Source organism: Atractosteus spatula, chromosome 11, assembly GCF_055471065.1.
Source record: "Atractosteus spatula isolate fAtrSpa1 chromosome 11, fAtrSpa1.hap1, whole genome shotgun sequence".
Classification (NCBI taxonomy): Eukaryota; Metazoa; Chordata; class Actinopteri; order Semionotiformes; family Lepisosteidae; genus Atractosteus; species Atractosteus spatula.
In genome coordinates, this window is record NC_142716.1 from 43,196,832 (window position 1) to 43,216,251 (window position 19,420).

The 19,420-nt window shown below is 37.2% G+C and overlaps 1 long non-coding RNA gene across 1 annotated transcript in view; it reads left to right on the top strand.

Moving 5' to 3' along the window:
• LOC148824103 (uncharacterized) overlaps positions 1-19,148 on the top strand; it is a 99,527-nt gene extending 80,379 nt beyond the window's left edge. The window contains exons 2-3 of the long non-coding RNA XR_016093744.1: positions 10,459-10,515; positions 17,875-19,148. This is a non-coding gene — a long non-coding RNA (uncharacterized LOC148824103). The remainder of the gene's footprint in view (positions 1-10,458; positions 10,516-17,874) is intronic.
• Positions 19,149-19,420: the final 272 nt, after the last annotated feature.

Genomic DNA, 19,420 nt, shown 5'->3' on the forward strand with positions numbered 1-19,420 from the left:
CAAAGCCCAGCAGCCTCCACTGCCTTAACACACAGTGAGACCTGCCAAACGTCAACAGTGACATTGTGGGCAAGAGGGAGAAATCCGCAACATCCGCTCTGTTAGAGACAGGGAGAGCAAGCGAGAGAGAAAAGGCTGCACATCTGAGGGGATGATATTCTATCCCAGCTCTGATAGGTATTAGCAGGAGGCCAAGGGGACTGCTTTTTTTTTCTCTTCTTCTTCTTTGCTTCCCTTTCTCTTTTTTTTTTCCTGAAGAGAAGCTTTGATGAATTTTAGCAGGATGTCAGGACATTCTGAAAACCGAAATCCGCTCAGTTTCAACACCTTTTCATATGCCCTTCCTACTGTGTATTTGTCTAAGTGTCTCAGAGCTAGAGAGTTGGAGATCTTTTTCAGTGAAAGGGTAGGCCTGGCTATGGCTGCCCATGGATTGGTTTCCAGAACTGGGCTCAAAAGGCTCTCTCAAGCCCCTAGTGCCCTGGACTCTACAGCATAGGAGAATATTTTTCACCTGGCTGTAATGTATTTTCACCCAGACACATTTGCATAGGAAATACTGATGCTTTTTTAATGTTTCAGTGCATTAATCATTTACATATCTCTTTCTGTATTTATTCCATATCATATTTTTAAATAATCTGAAATAAGTAGGCATAAAGGAATGCATTCCTTATGGTATTCTTGTGTTTCTATAAAATGTACATTGATTTGTACGGTCTTTAAGAATTTAGCAGACTCTGTGACTGGAATTAATAAGCATTAACAGTAGAAGCAGATTGTTCACCTTTGGCCTTTATTTCAGACTTAACTCCTCAATCACACATCACAAACAATGATGAACAGGCCTTTTTCAAATACATGAAAAACACTTGAATTATTACAATTTAAATTTTGGATCATGGAGATGTTTTTACATTTTTACATTTAGCTTAAAAAGTATTTTTGAGTATAAGGTTTTTTTTTCATTTAATTGCAGTACATGAATTGCAGTACAAAATGAAAAAGTTAAACTTGCAACAAAATGTGTGAATATAATGTAGACATGATGGGGGCATCTCAACTATCTTGCTAATGTGGTAAAAAGGATTTTTTCCAGTAACTTTAAACATATGAGCTGTTCCAACAAAGCTGCATAATCTGTTCTAATAAACACTGTTTTTGCAGTTATCAAATAAGATTTTTTTTTAATTGAAACATGGATTTTGCTAAAAAAAGAGTTAAACAAGGAGCCTGGAATAATGACATCTTCTCACATTTGGAGAAAGAAAGAAAAAGTACTGTATTTGTACTGCACCCTTAAACAAAAGCAGGGTGTCCTTTTGCTGTACCTTCCCATGCATCCAGTGTGTCTTACACCTTGTAGGAGTCAGAACTGTGATACAGAGCTGGAATACAACTCAGTGGTAGGTGTATGCTTTGCATGTATGAGGTCCCATTTTGAATTCCATGTCATCTGCTCATTTGTAACTATTCTTATGTTCTTATCAATACCCTGCCTTCTTTCAAGAAATGGCGGGAGGAGTTTCTTGAATCAGTAAACCACTCACTACCACTAAGCAAGATGGGTCAAATGGTTTGTATAATCTTCTTATATGTACTTAGAACTGAAGTAAAAAAATCTTTGCCGTAACTTTTGATGACAAACATGAATTTTCCAAAATTTGTCAAAACATAATCCTTTTATACCCTCTTTGTATACATAACAAATGCTAAAAATACAGTACATCATTACCCTTTTGAGGTAAAACAAATGTATGTTTTTTTTTTCCGAGCATCATTGAATTATGTTATGAGAAATAAATATAATTCAGATTTTGGGTTCGGCTTTGAGGCATTAAGTACTGTAAATGAAGGGCTGGTTTCATCAAGATGAATGCCAAAAACAATATCATCTCCAATGTCAGCTGCTTCCAGATGTGTGGAACATTACTGTTTAATTACAAAATGGCTCCTGAAGAGCAAAAATGCCATGGCTAATGAAAAGTCATTCTTGTCAGTTACCCATGCTTTGTCCACAAATTGCAACTGGCAAATTATTAAAGGAAATCACCACAGTTAGATTGTCTGTGAGAGCAGATGCAGGATAAAATCTTAATGAAGTTTATTCTTTTATTAAACCTGTAGATGTCATCGGAAAATTCTGGAACGATGAAGGGCATAGTCAGGGTTGCCAGGACTGTTGACAGTTGGTGCTTGTGCTCAGGATGCTAATGAAGTTTGAAAATGTTATCCATATGGGTTCCTTAGATATAGATGGCATATGGTTGAAAGTATGATATATGGGATACAGAACTGAGCCAGTGGCAATGTTGTAAAAATTGCAGTAAGGAGGTCAGTTACAGATAGGTCTTTTGACAATGATGTCATAAACCACAGTGTTCTGATAGGCTCCATGTGTCTGTCTTTAGAAAAAAAAGCTTTTTATACTTTTTATACTCATCTAAGACACTTTAGAATAGGGGACTACACTTAAAATTACAACTGTTTTGAGCACCCACATAACACTTGTGGAAAGGTGATTATTAAAAAATCATTTTAAAGACAAACCATGACTTTAAACACTTGCTTTTACTTGTCGGTCGACCTCTTATTGGATTTAAAAGAAATCTCAGCACCCCCCTGTTTTAGATAGGAAAAGGCGCTGTTCGGTTGGGTTGTGGTGACTACTAGTAATGTGTGGGTCGGCTTATTTTTTTACTTGCACCCGCCCGCAGTTGTGGGAAATGAACCCGCACCCGCCGGACCCGATCTTAAATCTTTTTTTTTTTAACCCCAAGCTCGCCCGACCCGGGGGTCAACCCACACCCACCCCCGGGTGTGAGTCAACCCCCGCATCACTAGTGACTACACTTGGAGTGCTGTGCTGCTGCAGAAATGAGGCCGTTTGTTTGCGGTGTTAAGGCCTTTTAACTCACCTGGCTGTAATGGAGAACAGTAATTCTGATCCCAGAGATGACTGAGCCATTCCGGTCTTCCTGCTGAACCTCAGGAACAACTCCCCGGCTCCTCCTTCCGGCCTGTCATCATCTCAGCTTATCTTTTCCTCACGGCCGTGTCATTCTGCCAATTTGACCTGGGCAAGAGTGGGGTACCCAGATCTGTTACCCTTGAATATCCTGTGCTTCATTTGAAGAATATTTCAGGATTCTGTTTGTCAGACCCAGAAAAAATGCCATTCAAACTTTATATGGAACAAATAAATCCCATTGCAAAAAGAAATTGGCAGTGTCACTTTTCTGATGAATTTCCTTCACTATTAAAGACCAGTGGGCCTGTTTTTAAGACTTTTTTGACTGAAAGAGTAAATTGTACTGCTACATTTTGTGTTTATTTTCTCATTACTGGAACTTTAACTGTCACAATGGATCCTGTCTTTAGCATGGCTGGGCTCAATAAACCATAAACAATAAACCGTAAAGAATTGGAAGTGATAGAGGAACAATTGGGGTGTGTAGCTTAGAAAATTTTAAAACAAAAATGGAAAAAATCAGCCAGTCAGGAATAATTGAAAAGCAGGGCATGGAAATTGCTTCAGCATCAAACGAGAGTTTTGTTTATAGAATCCACACCATTTCCCATATTCATTTTACAAAGAACGGTGAAACATTATGGTTCATTCCTCATGGAGCTTTAGTGCTCCTGTCCTGATAATGCATTAACAGAAACAATATAGCACTTATCCCCTAATGAGCCACCTCTTAAGGAGCTGTCAGTCAAATGTGTGCAACGTTGGCATGGTTTAATCTTATAATTACTGAGGCCCACAAGCAAAATTGTTAATTACTGTTTGTAGGAATTAAAGTAGCATATCTCGAAAAGGAGTTTGAAGACAGATATTTTTCACATGATGTATCATTATTTTTAGAACATCAGGAACAAAGTATTTCTCAAGAGGACTACTTTTTAACTGTGTAGTTACTACCATGTGTTTCAGTATCGTAACATTTATGAACAGCACCAGAATTTGAGTTCATGATGCAAACAATATGTTCGTTCCCAGTATGCCACCAGTGCTGCCACTTGTTTAGTTTAATGTGTGATTTAATGACATATGTCATCAATTGGGTTGATCAATAGAGGATGATTTGTGAAAGTCCCAGGCAAGGGCCTGTTCACTTGTATCAAAGCACTGGATGCCATGTATTATTTCAGATCAATGGGGCTCATGTCTGGTGAGCCCTATCAGAATTTCATCACATCAGGATCAGCCTAAATCATCAAATGAGGCACTACCTGATCCTTGTAGTGTAGTGAAATGTAGTGAAGTTGCCATCAATCACTACAAATGGAAATCTGTAACAGCAAAACAAACCTGCCCAGACCATTACACTGGGGCATCCTTGTTGATTGGTCTATTGTATGCAGTAGTCAGTTTGTCATTCGAAGCATCTACACCACACTCACCGATGTCCTTGAAATCTTGATCTTGCTAAATGTTGCAAAATGTTGCTGAACAGGGAACAGGCTTCAATGCTGAGATGTCTTCGTTCAGCCTCCAACATACTGATAGCAAGAATCAGTGTGAAATTCAACATATTTAGGTGCCTCATCACCTGTGTCCAGTCAATACACTAATGAAGGGATTTAGTTCAGATGCAACAAAGTCATTTGAGTCTTATTATGATCTGCCATGAATTAGTTAATCAAAATGACTACAAAAGCATTTAATCAGCATTCAGAATTATTAGACTTTATTTTCTTGGTACACAGTATACAATACATGCACTATTATACTTAATAATATCCTAACACTCCTTGTTTCTAAAATGGTGATCCATTACTTATACATAGCTTAAAAAAGGTGTAGCTAACTCAAAATGGAAACTGATGTTTAAAAAACTAGGGTTAAGAGACATTTAACCTCCCTACAATCTGTCAGAGAATACAATAGTTTCCCAGAGAATATATAGTGCTCATGGGGATATGACATCAGTATCTGAAACGTAATAATTATATTTCCAACAGGCAAGTAGCAAGAAGAACAGGGTTAAAAATCAAGCAAAAGTGCAAGCACCATTCCCTTTCCAGTTTCTCAGCAGAAGTTTCAGAAATACGGAGTGCAGTGCAAGGTATCTGAATAGAAGGCTTTAAATTGCAACATTGTAGTTGTTGAAGTGCATGGGTTCAAGGCCAGCTGATTGTATTGTCTTAAATATGTATTTTTGTCTCTGAGCTAGTTTCACAAAAGACAGAAAATACACAGAACTGACCCAAATAAATATAATCCTCAAACTATCTGGAGAAAAATAAGATTAAAAAAACATTACCACAGGGGACGTTGTAGTATTAAATTGTCATAGCATAAACATGACAAGTATTGTTTTAATAAAGGATGTACTGTACTGTAGCTATATCTTGGGAGCATTTCAATTTCAAGGAAAGTACAGTATGTCTATCAAGAAGAATGACTGCAGAAGCATGGTAGCTAATTTTCTCTGGCTTTCTCAGATCTTGCTGCTTTAATTGTTTTCTCTTTACAGCGTCTGATATTTATCAGCCATGTATGTTGCGGCATTGTATTCCTTTTTGATCACTCGAAATATCTGCATTTTGGCTAGTTTTCCAAACCTAACCTGGTTTAGATTGTAGTGATGTTTCTTTATGGACTGGTTGGACTATGTGGTAAAAATATATTTTTTCATAGTTTAAAAAATTCCTATAGTCTTCATATGATCTCCAAAAGCTGCCTTTGCCACATTGTACAGGCATTAAAAATGCATCTATTTGAGGAACTCTCTATTAGACTGGCCAGAATTTTGGAATCATTTTTACTAAGTTGAAGTACAGTATATACAGGCACAGTCTGTAGATAGAGTGCTAGCACAGATTCTGCTGCGGATTGTTGCATGAGCAGTACAGTAGTTCTATGATTTCTAAGCATTTCAGTGTGTCAGGCTTCTATGGTTAATTAAACTACAGAACGGTAAATGTTCTTGCGGTAAATGTACAGTATATAGATACTATACCATCCTTTAGCCTGCTGTCTTCTGATCTACGAAGCTAAGTAGGGCTTGGACCTAGTCAGCACCTTGAGGAATGAACAACCTCTGGTTGTTGCTGTGAGTGGACCCATTGGTAACACTCTTCCTTCTGGACTTTTAAACCATTGTTCCAGTACAGCAACAGGGGACGCACACACTGTCTTTCAGATTAGACAGATTAGTAACAGATGGCAGTCTTCATAAGGTGGGTGTTAACAATGTTATCTTGGCTAAATTCTGCTTTGGGTTTGTTCAATCCAACTTACTTAAAGGTCCTTCTTAATTGAAATGGTGAAGTGATTTGTGATTTCTCTACCTGCTGTGTAGTGGAGCTGCCTGTATTTTACCCAGGAGAGTTCTGCACTTCAATGGTTCATGAAATGAATCACCTCTTATATGTGAAGGACTATGGAATCCTCTGAGACAAGAGCTCTATGTAATAATAATTATTGTTATACTGTCCTGTGTATGATTTATTTATCTGAATGTCTCATCATCGTGTTCCAGGTGGAGAGGCATTTGGCAATGGGGCAAGGAAGTGGCTAATCTAATACTAATTGGTTTTTGTATTTTGTTTTTTCGATTTGTTTTTTTTTATTTCAAGTTCACGGTAGGTTAGTGCTGAGCTTGAGAGAGTCCTTAGAGCATCTGGGTGGGTCCCTCACATGCTGTTTTTTTCTTTCTTTCTTTAGTGCAATCAACAAGTTTCCACGTGTGCTCTTAGAGCAGAAGCTTTTAACAACAATTAAGATTTATTAGTTGTTTATTACAGGGTGTAAGAGGAACACCACTTTTCTCACGCTCCTTAAGGCGATTCAGGTGTCCCTGAAACTAAAATTACACACTGTTATTAAAGTAAACCCAAGCCTCAATTATTAGGAGGGGGTGCAGTGTGGTTTTGTGATACTATTTGAATACACTGTATGCTAGCACATAAAAATTAAGACACTCCTTTTTTAGTAACAGACCGCACTTTGCACCAAACACAGCTATCCTAAATTCCCAAATTATTAGACTGTAGTGTAAAGCCATATCATAATAGCTCTGACAGTCCTGAATCTAAATGTCTTACTGGTTTTATAATACCTTCACAAGTACAGTCAAGAGGAACGCACTGTAAAAATGTTTTTTAAAGGCTTTAAGTTGTTTTGCTTTAAGAAAGACAAACCCAAGAAAAGAAAGTGGGCATGTTCTTTTGAGTAAACGGAGCAAATCTGATTAGGATTCTTGCTTCAATCCAGTAAAATGGAAGCGAGCATTGCCTTAGCTCAGAACTGTAATCTGATTTGCAGGGTGGAATGGGGTGTCTCACATGACCAGTTTAGAAGAGGACTGGCGCAAGGTTGTGCCAGTGTCCCCGAGGGTGTTAGTGGGCCTTAGGAGGAGGGGTTGTGTGAAAGGGACGAATCTTTTGGGGGAGCTGTGCCTGTGTGGGTGGGGGTAAGGCATTCTGGGATACGAGATAAAAAATGTGTCTGAAATAGTGTGTTTCAGGACTAGAAGACTTTATTTTTTTCTTTACTGCTAAGTCTTTAATCAGACTGTCCTTTTACATGGAAATATATCCATTGCAATACATCATATTGTCTTTCCCATTCAACCTTTTCTTGGTTAACACTTTGAAACACCACCCTAACAGGCTGAGCATCCTTCATCATATTACTGCAAATAATAAATAATCAAATCTTTATTGATTAAATACCATAGAAAAAATCATATCCTGTTCTCAGTTGTTCCTTCTGCTATTGTCTGATTCAGTATAGTTCTAAAAAACACTCAATGCAAACTGTTTGCATTGTGAATACCTATGTTCGTCTTGGTAGCAAAAGGGGTAACAGCCATTCACAGTGCCACATTTCCTTAGCTGCAACCCCAGAATTGTGGGGGTATTGAGAACGAAACTCTGTTTAACTACAATTGTGCTGTTGCCAAGAAGCAATTCTGTCATAAAATATAACAAAATGTAACAACCGGCACCTTTTCTTGATAATTATTTAATATTTTCTTCCGGATATTTGCAGAGTTTTTGAGAATATTGTCCCTAGAAAGTTCTGTATTTCATCACTATTTTTATTGTTGATTTGTTTACTTGTTCTGTATGTTTGAACAGTTTGAAATTGTTAGGGGGAGGGTTAAGATTTCTTTTTCTTACTGTCATCGGCACTGAGCCACCATCTAATTTGCATTTCAAAATACCAGGCACAGCCATCCTTAATAATTATTTCTGTGTTGTGCAAGGATTGTTTGTTTTGTTCAGTTGAGCTTTACATCTGCTTTTCCATATGGGTGGATTAGCTGTTTTAAACATTCTGGAGAGTAGGATCTTGGGGGACTATTTAATGCTAGAGCACATACAGAATGTGAGAGTGAGAGGGAGGGAAAGAGAGGGATAGACAGGGGAGGTGGATAGATAGGGGTGTGCTCAATAGAGCTACAGTACTTTCTGGCTACTTTCTGTGCTCTTGATAAGTTAGGAGCTTCTTCAAAGGTCTGAGGCTGCTAGGAGCTTCTTCAAAGGTCTGAGGCTGCTTCTGTTGTTTTCAGCTCCCAGGGGCTTCAGGCTGGTATAAAAGAGAGAGAAAAGTCAGGGAGTCCATGTGAAGGCTAACTGAGAAAACACAGCAGATGTGGCGAGAAAAGTTCTAATCCCAGCTTCTGCTGTCAGCGGGAGGTTTTTCATAAGAAAAAATCTGCTTCCCGTTGTCCTGACGGTGGAAGTCAGTTATTGCAGAGAGCTGGGGGATCCGATCATGAGCTCAGATGATAATCAAAGCCGGCCTGGGATTATTTTTTTTGTATTTTAATTCCAGTTTTTCATTAGGGTAGACACAGCTAGAGATGTCATCTCCAGTCAATGTTGTATCATGCCGTTAATTCTTAATCTTGCTTTTAATTTCTGATCTGGAACTATTGTGGTCCAAGTCAATATTAATAGTGTTTGGTTGCAGGTGCAGATGCAAGCTGTGGCATGAATGCCACAACAGTAGTAGTTATTTCTAGCATGCTATGCCAGATGAAATGCATTTGAGGGTGAATTTGGGTTGTCTGCTTTGGTACCTGAGAAAGAATAGAATGAAGAGTTTTTGTAAAAGAACAAAAAAAGACTCTTATATTAAATATATTTATTAAAGGACGTTAGCGAATTCCCATTGGTCATGTCGCTTGGCAGATATTGTCAAGTGATGTGTACAAAAAGACTTTTCATACAAAGAAAAAACAAAAAACCTGCAAAACACTGGTGATAAATAACACACCATTTTACAACTGACTTTTCTTATCCTTTAAGTGCAGATTTATTTACCTTGAGAGAAACATTTAGTGTACTTTCCAGAGTTATTGTGTGATTCAACATTATGTCTTTAGAATACTTTCAGAACATCTGCTATCTATTTTCCAGGTCCAGAGAACCTAAAAGCACTTCTCTTAACTCCTCCAATTAATATAACCTCCAAAAATATTTTTCCCTGTATTTTTCCTTTTTCTTAACATTCCAAATTCCTGTGCTGAATAACTTTGTTCAAGGTTCTTAAGTTGAAGGGTTTTGTCACTTGGAAACAGTGCATTAGTTGCCTGGGTGACCAGCCAGTCACCAGGACACTCAAGAGCAGTAAACGATACCTCTGCTCGGGATCAATCCATGTAGTTTCCTGAATAGGTGTTTGTTATGTTACATTATACTCAGATTGTGGCATTACTCAAGACATTTTACCTGTTTTCCCATGAGAAATTGAGTTTACATGTCATCCTAGCAGAATTCCTTTTATGAGTCTTGACTGTACAACAATGGCTCCACAACAATCTGTACAACAACAGAAAATGAGGACCTCTGACCTCACGCTGCATAGTGAGCAATTCAGCATTTGTTTTTACCATTTGAAACAGTGATCAATTCTAATTTGGGCCATTGCAGATGAACAGTAACCATGCATTACATATGGTACATTAAACAAAATTGTCTTTGTGTCTCCTCAAACAGAGAAAAGCGCAATTAAGAAAAAGTCAGGAATTTCTCCAGGTTTCATTGAGTCATGCAGTTGTGAGACCATACTTAGTTTGCTTGCAATTTTGCAATTGAAGGGAATGCCAGAGTTAAAACAAGGACATTCAATGCCTTAATAATATTTATCCCAGTTATAAATGTCAGTGTGATCAATTTCTCAAAAGATGTTGGCAAACTAATAAACCTGACCACTCCTTGCCTTTTTCTCTTCATCTGTGGTTTACCTAGCTTGCATAAGAAGGAATTCTTAATTTTTTTAAGCAATGGCGTATTTAATGCAAAACAAATAACATTTTAATCAGAACCAAATTGGAATGCATACTGTATATCATTTTTTGCTGAATGGAGCCTCTAAGATTTCTGCACAGACCCCTTGGATACTTTTGGATTTTGTTTGCCTTATTTAATTCTTTTTTATTAATGAACTTCAGGCCAGAGTAACACTGATGCAAATTTTCTTGTTTTCTGTTTTAGTGGTATCCTATGCTGAATACAGAATTGGAGTTATAGTGGCCTGAACGACTGTAGCAGGTAAGAGTTTGGAAGCTCACCTTTGCTACTTCTCACTTGTCTCACAGTGCAACAAGTCATAATAGTTAATAAATGCAAAATTTCACTGGTGTGTAGTTAGGTAGATCCATGATAATTTCCAAATCCCTAGCAAATGGTGTTTTATCTTTTTTACAGTCTTGAAATTTTGTATTGGTTTTAACATTTTTTTACTGTAAACCCACCCATTCTCTTACAATCATGTAAAGACTGGGATCTCCAGAGAGTTAGATATGCAGTCATGCTCCTGCAACAACCCCACCACAAAACCATTTGTCAAGTGATATTCTGCAAAGCTCCACAGCACCTAATAGTGGAGCACCAACTGGAGGACTGATGTTGAGACTGAATTGACCCATATCATGACTGAAGTATAATTATAATACTATATGGTATCAATTGATATAATTGCTGAAATGTACTGTAATTACAAAAGATGTGCCCAATATCACTGCATAAATAACTACAAAGCAGTGAATTATAGTATAGTGTATATGGCACCATTGTCGCTACAGAATTAAAACTCTCAATAAATTATAGACACATAACATGACTAAATTACAAGTTCAATGCTGTGTAGTGTCACAATCAAGAATTGGAATTGCAGGTGGAAATGAAACTGATCAGTTATATCCATCTGCTAAGTGATGGAGATGTTTTCAAAACCTACTAGGCTACTGTCATTACTCAGTACAAAGTCTTCATAACTTCTTATTTATTTCTGTAATAAAAAACTATTTGCAAGCACTATTTGAAAGCCAATCGTACTGCTGAATTACATCTACATGTGATGTTTAAGAAACTATCATAACCAAGCTACTGTAGAAATTCAGTATACCAATACAGTTGCTGAAATGGAATCGCAATAGGTTTTATCAATAATGTGGTGTTTCAATTATTGAACATTACTGAATTATTACTGAATTACTGTTTTTGAACAGTTATCCCAAGATACTTGGATACAAAGAGATAACATACCTAAAAACAAAAAAATGTTTTTGAGTCAAAGGTTGATTTACAATAATTTAACTGCTTATGGTCTCTTGATCTAACCGACTTTAAAAAGAGTATCATAATTTTTTACCCGAATCAAACCTAAGAATTGAATTGTTGTTGCTGCTTTTGTTTTTTTATTTAGGATTGTTAGTCTTTTAAAATGTTTTATTCACAAAAAATATTTATTTTAGGATTGCTGGGTCTCAGATTATCTTGTTGTTTTAAAGTCTTCTTGGCAGACGAGCTTAAATCCAGTACTTCTCTTACTCTCAGCTTCGAGTATATTTAGGAAACTAACTTCATTTCCCAGTCAGTGTGTTTCTAGGATATTTGCCAATCAATAATGTCTACGCAATTTGGAAAAAAAATGTCTTCTTTGTTTTCCCTCTCCTTGTCAAGGGTTTGCCTTATCAGTCAAGGGTTTGGCTTCAGCATTTCAGCATGGGAAGATAAATCCAACAGGGTTTTTCTCAGAAGTATTTCCAGGAATGACAATATGGTTACCTGGTCTTTATTGAAGATAAGTCAGTGCTGCTGCACAGAAGGTGATTCATTTTCTCATCAGTAGAGGTGTGGTCCATTGCCTTTTAGAATACTAAATATTATCATCAAGGAGTGAATTTCTTTCCTTAATATGATATGTGGATGGTTAGTAGCAGGCTAACTGTACAGACTTGAAAAAGAAGCTTAGAAAGCCCTGGATCCCATTAAAGTCTGTGTAAATTTCAGATCTACAATATAAGCCAATCTGCTATCCATGTGTGATCTTACATTTCTGGTTATCATTGAAGCAAATCTCTTCAGAAAGCAGGTTTTAATTTAATGAAACTGTAATAAATCCCTCTCCTTTGTTTTGACATGTTCAATTCTTCCGTGATTCATTGCTGCTGTAAGTGCAGTTTCTCCCTGTCTCACCTGAAATGCAGTCTTCCGAATAGTTCATTTTGGTCAGAGGACACATAATGCAATTCAGGACTGTTGTCCTGTATTGTGATGCCCTTGATTTGAGTTTTCTTTGTCTCAGTATATTTTCATAAACCTTTCTAAACAGGGCTAGTGTTTTAGACTTTGAAGAAAATGAAGGAAATGATTCAGATGCACAGAGCACAAGTCCACTTGTCCACAAGAAGCTGGCACAAAATTATTTTGTTTTATTGGATTAGCTGGAAGACACAATAGAAGACATTGTTCAAGTTAGTCCTCATGACAGAAACGATAACGTAAGAGTAGGTTAATCTTTCCAAAATGAAGTGAGAGGTGAGGGCTGGGGACGCAAACTCTCATTGACCCCTTCAACCTGCATGGGGCAAGTTGTAATCATAGACCCCTTCCCCTTCTCTATGTCTGATCAGAGTCTAATGTCTACAAAAGGATCAGGGGACATGGAGTGTATGTGCTGGGGAGCACACAACTGAGACCTGCGTACTATACGGGAGAGAGATAGATTAGGCGATAACCCGGCAAAGTCAGCCTGTCTGACAGGTTGGGGCCTGATGCAGGGCGATACTGAGATATGGGCACCAGCCCAACTATTAGGTACAGTACAAATAGGCAAAGACGCAGGGAATGTGATACCTTGCAGGTTCCAGAAGCTTTAACAAAAAATAAAGAAGAAAAAAAACATGGCAAAAAGTGCTGACAGATCCCCTGACATGTCTTTCCTCCCCTGAGGCTGTATTAATCCCATCTTTCAGCTTCTCTTTGCCAGGAGCTAGGCAGTGACAAACCTAGTGCCATGGCGACAGGTAAAATAGAACAGAGATATGATGTAATGCAATTAGCACAGATAGATGTACTGAGATTTTTTTTCAGTGCTGAATTTACATTAGCCACTTACTTACTACATGTTTAGTTTTTTCTTGGTGACTGTGATCCCAGCATTAGACTGAGTCTTTCTGAAGCAGAGAATTTCTTTAATATTAACAATATATTAATAGAAGCAATGATTTCAAGCAGAATTGCTTTTTAGTGGTTATTTTTTTAATCTTGCATTTGTCAACCTATAAAATAGCACTATCCTTCAGTGAAAATTGGAATGCCAAGCTCAAATATTTCTGTAAATTCTAAATAAAGCCATTATTGGAAAGATGTGAAAAGAATTACGTACAGTACCGTGCAGTGTATGAATGTGCATCTTTCTTTGCCTTTAAGAGAATTAATTTACAAAAAAAATATAAACCAGAAAAAAAGATTTTTTTTTTCAGATCCTTCCATAATTATTTGCTTGTAAAATAAATTCTTCCTCTGCAACAGTGTGTATCTACACATATACAGTAAATGATAAAGTCTTTGTTCAAGGTACACAAAGGAATGATTTGCTTAAACCATTTGTTTACCTACGTTACTCCTGTTTGGTGTAATGTTAATAAACTACTACATTTGATATCAACATTTCTATGGAACAATGACAGATGGCAAGCAAGTTTATATTATTTTGCCACCTTTGAAATTTGTCTTACCAATTTTTTTCCTACCGTCTAGGTACTCATCTTCACAAGTGTGTCATGCAAGTTTTTTTTTAATCCAGCTTTAGGCTCAGACGTTTGCTTTGGATTGTGTTTTACAGGAATTGAAAAAGGAATTTGCATCAACACTAGTGTTTGCTATTGCTTTTGAAGAGATGAGAGGTTGCATGGTTGATGGATATGCCTTGGCACTGTACCATGACTTTCAGAGCAGAGGAAAGACATTACATTTGGGCTCTGTCAGAACTCGCCTTCAAGCTGCAACTTGCTTTCAGACTGTAGGCTGCACAAGGAGGGAAGAGAAGTACACAGTTAACCCCTGTCTGTTTGGGGAAAAAACTTTCAAAAATGGAACAAAGAATCAGCGGATTTACCATTTTCACTGCACCTTCAGTAACCTACTGTAGGTACAGTGGGAGAAAGTAAAAAAAACAGAAACCTGGCTTTCTAGATGAACGTTTGAAGGTTTTAGAAGCTACATCTTGCAAGGAGACGCTGGAGAGATTTGAGATGAGAGGGGGTGGAGATAACTTGTTCCCAAGATTTTAGCACTTTATTTATTTTGCGTATCTCAGAGGGTGTATGTTTTATATCTTTGGTAGAACTTGGCAAGATTTTAACACCTTATTTGGTAACTTTTAGACAGACATTGTGTTTGCTGTTGTAGCCTAAGTGAGACTGAGATGTTGTGTTTAACTGATGGATACCCCAAATGTGGTGTATTGCAATTGAAAATTCAGTACTTAAGGTTCCAGGGTGCCTTTTAAAAACCTTTTCAGCCTTTGATGAAAAATGTTATGTCACACAACATTGATGAGAATTCGTTCAGATATAATTTCATTGCTGCTTTTGGTTGACTCATGTCCTCCAAAGCTGTCTAGAATGATTTGTGTTGTACCTCTACTGTTTTCACTTTATTAGTTTTGATAACGATATTTCACCACACCAAACCCCAGCACCCAAATAGCTGGAACAGTTTGAATAGGTTCAGTTTGTCAGCAAAGAATGGACAATACTACTGTATCAACCTGCACTGGAACATCAACATGCCTGTAGAGTTGGTAAACTGACAATGGCAATGAGACCTGAAAAAGTTATTGGACTGCTTCATTTAATTGTTATGATTTAGATTTTTCCCTTATTACAAATAAATCAAGAAATGCAATAGTAATTTACAGTGAAGCAAGAATAAGTATCTCTAAAACAAATGTAGACAAGAAGGGTTATGTGAATTAAATTATCAGTACTGGGCTGCAGTGAATGACTATGGGAATTTTAAATATATTTTTTATCTTAAAAATGTCTCATTAATCATTCTTTTAAACTGGCAGTAATGTGCATGGCTTTCATTACATTTCACATTCCCATGGAGTGTATAGGTGTCTGCTGTGCTATGATTAATTGTGGGAAAGGTGACTTTACCTGGATCTTAGCACAAATTAATGAATTCCTGAACAATTACAAAGGATACCACCACAGTGACTTCTCACCTACATTATATATCTGAAAGAACTGCAGGTGCCCAGTGGAAAACAATACTGAAATGAAACATCTTCCAGAATCTCTTTGAAAATGTAGCATCACTTTTTCCCATCTTTTCAAGATTAGATTGTTTTCCGATAAGATGGTGACTCGTCCACTGAGCATTTTCTGAAGATCCTATGTTTTGCATGCCTGTGGGATTTCAGCAAACTCGTGTGTGTAACAGTTTGAGATCAATTATTGATAGATTCCATTTTGGACACTGTTTTTTTCTCTAAGGAATGAGTTTATTGTAATAATACACATTAAAAATCTGTAAAGTGCTACAAAAGACAAAATAATATTCTAATTTTCAATCCCACTAGAGGATGAAGGGCTCCCAAATAAGGGGATTAACGATGAGCAGCCATGCTGTCTGTGTAAATTGTTGTGTTGGAGCAGATAGAGCTTAATTGGAGTATAAAGTTACCTATCTGGCTGCACATAAATGATTGCATGTATACTTCAAAGTTTGGGGAAGAAATCTGAAAAATTCCCTCACTAAAGAAAATGCAACAACACGTGTGAGAAAGTTTTTTTATTCAGCAGCATTATCACCTTATCAGATGTCAGATGCTAAGCAAGGGCTTACCTCTAAGGCTAATCAGGTTGCTAATAATGTAAAAGATGTTGCTAGACCAACATTGGGTAGTACTCTTTGCTCTAAACCAGAATTTCCAAACCAGTGCCCAAACCAAATATGCTAACAGAGACTACTGTGCTGTAGGAGTCACTGATCTTTGGATGAGATGTTAAAACCAAGATTTTGACTATTTGGTCATTAAAGATCCAATAGTACTGTTCATGAGAGTAAAAGCGTTAGCCCCAGTTTCCTGAATATCGATCTGGCATCCCTAAATCTACATTTTCTTTTAACTGGTGACATTTCCCTTCTCCTCGTGATCTGCTGTGTAGTATGGTTGCTGGCACAGAATGCTGCCATATGTCACACAGGTAGGTGTTGTACTCACAGTAAGTAGTGGATGAGGTGGATCCCCTCCTATGTATGAAGCCCTTTGGGATACTTTGAACTGAAAAATCCTATCCAAATACAAATGATTATTTTCCATTCCAAAGCAATCTGATAAATTGTGACACGGCTACTTTTGAATTGTCATATACTGTATGACAATTCAGTTTTGCATTGGTAGGCAATGTACGAGACTTAACATTGTTTTTCATGAGTACATAACCTCCATGAACTGCAAAAGAAAAACCTTACGATCTAAACAAGTAAGACTGGTTTCCCCTGCTCCATTTCCTGTTTACTGTGTTAAACTCAGTTTGGTCGTTGTTAAGGAGTAATTAATAAACATAGACACCTAATTAAGTAATGCTTGCAGACGGGTAAATCTTCCCTCTGGCTGTTGCTCTTCCAAAACCAGTCATCTGTTTTTCTTTGTTTCTATTGTTACTGAAAATGCCTGAGATAGTAAAAATGTCTGATTAAACCAATAGTTCAGTGAGCAATTTAATCTTTACTGAATCAAGAATCTTAACTGAATTGAGTCAAAAAGCAAAATGTAGTAATTTTTGCATTCCTGGATACATTAGTATATTGCCTCAGGCTGATAAAATGTCTTCTTGGCTTTCCTGTCCATGTATTTCTATGTATATATATATATGTATGTAACCTTGAGTTCACAAGAAGTAAAGCCACCCAATACGTAAATGCTTTTAGGAATGTTTATAAAGAAGTTAGGCATAAGAAGCTTTGGCTTAACCTGCTTGGCTGAGGGTCAACCACCTGGCTGTAGAACAAGGAAGTTAGGACTCCCAGACAGAGAGAGACGTTATCCAAGGGTGAGCTGCAAAGGTGGACAGGGGGTGACAAAGGGATGCAAAACGGAGAATGCAAGAATAAAGAGAATGATTTAATATATTTATGTTGCATATTTGTATGTACAGTATGGCTTTTCAGGATGTGACATCATGAAGGGTAGACAAGTGGAGCTCACCCTGAGCTTGGAGAATGAGGTTGTTGTGATCCATCTCAAACTTTCATTAAAATCTCCACTTCAACTTTGAATTAATTATTTTGCACTAAAGGTTAATGTTTCTTGGCTGTAAAAAATAATCTACCTTCTATCTGCTATCTACCCTATGTTTTTGGCTGTTTGACTGGTACCTGTGAGTTGCTGACTCACACCTACACAGACTCCCACTGTTTAGCTGTGACCTTATAAAAGGAACATTCACCCAGACTTTCAAGGCCTCTCCTTCTCTATTAAAAGTCCTGATGGCACCTCAAAGTTATTGAGCATGGTACTAGCAGGTTTAGAGTAGGTACTGTACTAGCACTGTACTACATTTCAGCATTGATTTTTCTTTCCCTAATAGTGGATTTTCTGTTTTGCAGTGTATGGGCTCAAGGGGACTCCCAACCGCATATAAAAGAAGAGGAATTCACATTCAAACACTGATGTTTTCCTTCTTGTTAACAGCTCTCAGTGCACACCACATTGAATCAAGACACAAATGTTTGTCAAAGCTTGCAAAATGATGTATTGCACAGTTGTTTAAGGGATGTCACTTATTTCAATATTATTTTCTCATTTTATGAAGTCATTTTAGAGCCCGATCCCAAAGCACAAATCAACTAGCTCACTATGCAAAGGTCAGCTGGTGCAATCGCTGACGTAAGACTTGGAGACCTTCATCAGTAATGTTAGTCGCTAATTTATTAAGTGTGATAACTATTGTTTCTTAAACTATGTTTGAAAACGATTCATTTTCTAAATATATGGAGCACTTATTCATTCTAGTATGTGGCAGCAAGGATTTCTAGTGGATTAACTTATTTAATACACTGTGTGAATATAGATATTTTTCTGTAACAGTGCAGACGTTCACAAGGTTTATTTCCCCATTTGTGCAATACTAATATTTCAAAGTCATGTTGGACATAATAGTGTTAAATGCTGTGAGATTGAGGCTGTGATGACTAACATAAAGAGGGACTTTTAGTTGGATGTTCTCGTGTTATACCAGTGTTTCTCAACCTGAGTGCCATGGTACAGCGTTGTACTTTCAGACGTAAATGGGTATGCTGTGGAATTTTGGAAAAGTCACATATGAGAAAAATAAAAAATGAATACATTAAATATTGTTTATATATACAGTGTATTAGTTTTGTGGAGTATCCAAAGTGTCGTATTGCACGTTTAGTGTATACACACGACACAGGGGCCAGCCACTGGGACTCACTTGTGGTGCTCGTTACATTTCTCAAGTTTGATGTGTACAGTACATATATAAAAAATGGAATGTTTGAGGGCAGCAGAGAAAGAGCTCCATGTTTCACTGTCATCAATCCCTGCCAGGATACAAGGCAACTTTTAGACAAGCAAAGATTAAGCATTGAAATACATTTTGTTTATAATATTAATAGTAATGTGTTTGGACCAATGACATGTATGTGTTTGTGAAGGGGGGCAGTGTGCTAGAAAATTGTTATATTTATGTAATTACTCCATGGAATGAGAAAAGTTGAGAAACACAGTTTTATACTATTAAATATTGCTGAATCAGACAATCAGCTCTGCAGGGTGTGGGTGAAATAGCTCTGAACCACACTGATCACCCCTTTTCAACATATTTCTTAAGAAAATAAAAGGAATACTTTTGTCAAATGTGTCTGTCTCCTTTTTACTGTCTCATTGAAGCATGGCTTAAACAGTTGTGCTGCTGCTCTTTTATTAGGAAAGTGTATTGCTTTAATGGATTTGTATACATATTTCAAATATTATGTTTTTGAATATTCCCAAGGCAACATGTCAGAGTTGCTACACATTTGCCAAGTCTTAGATCCTTATTGACCAGGAAACTAAATTTAAAAAAAGAAACTGAAAGGTCAGTCTGAAATTCAGCTTTTCAGTTTGAACTCAGATTTTATAGGGACCCTC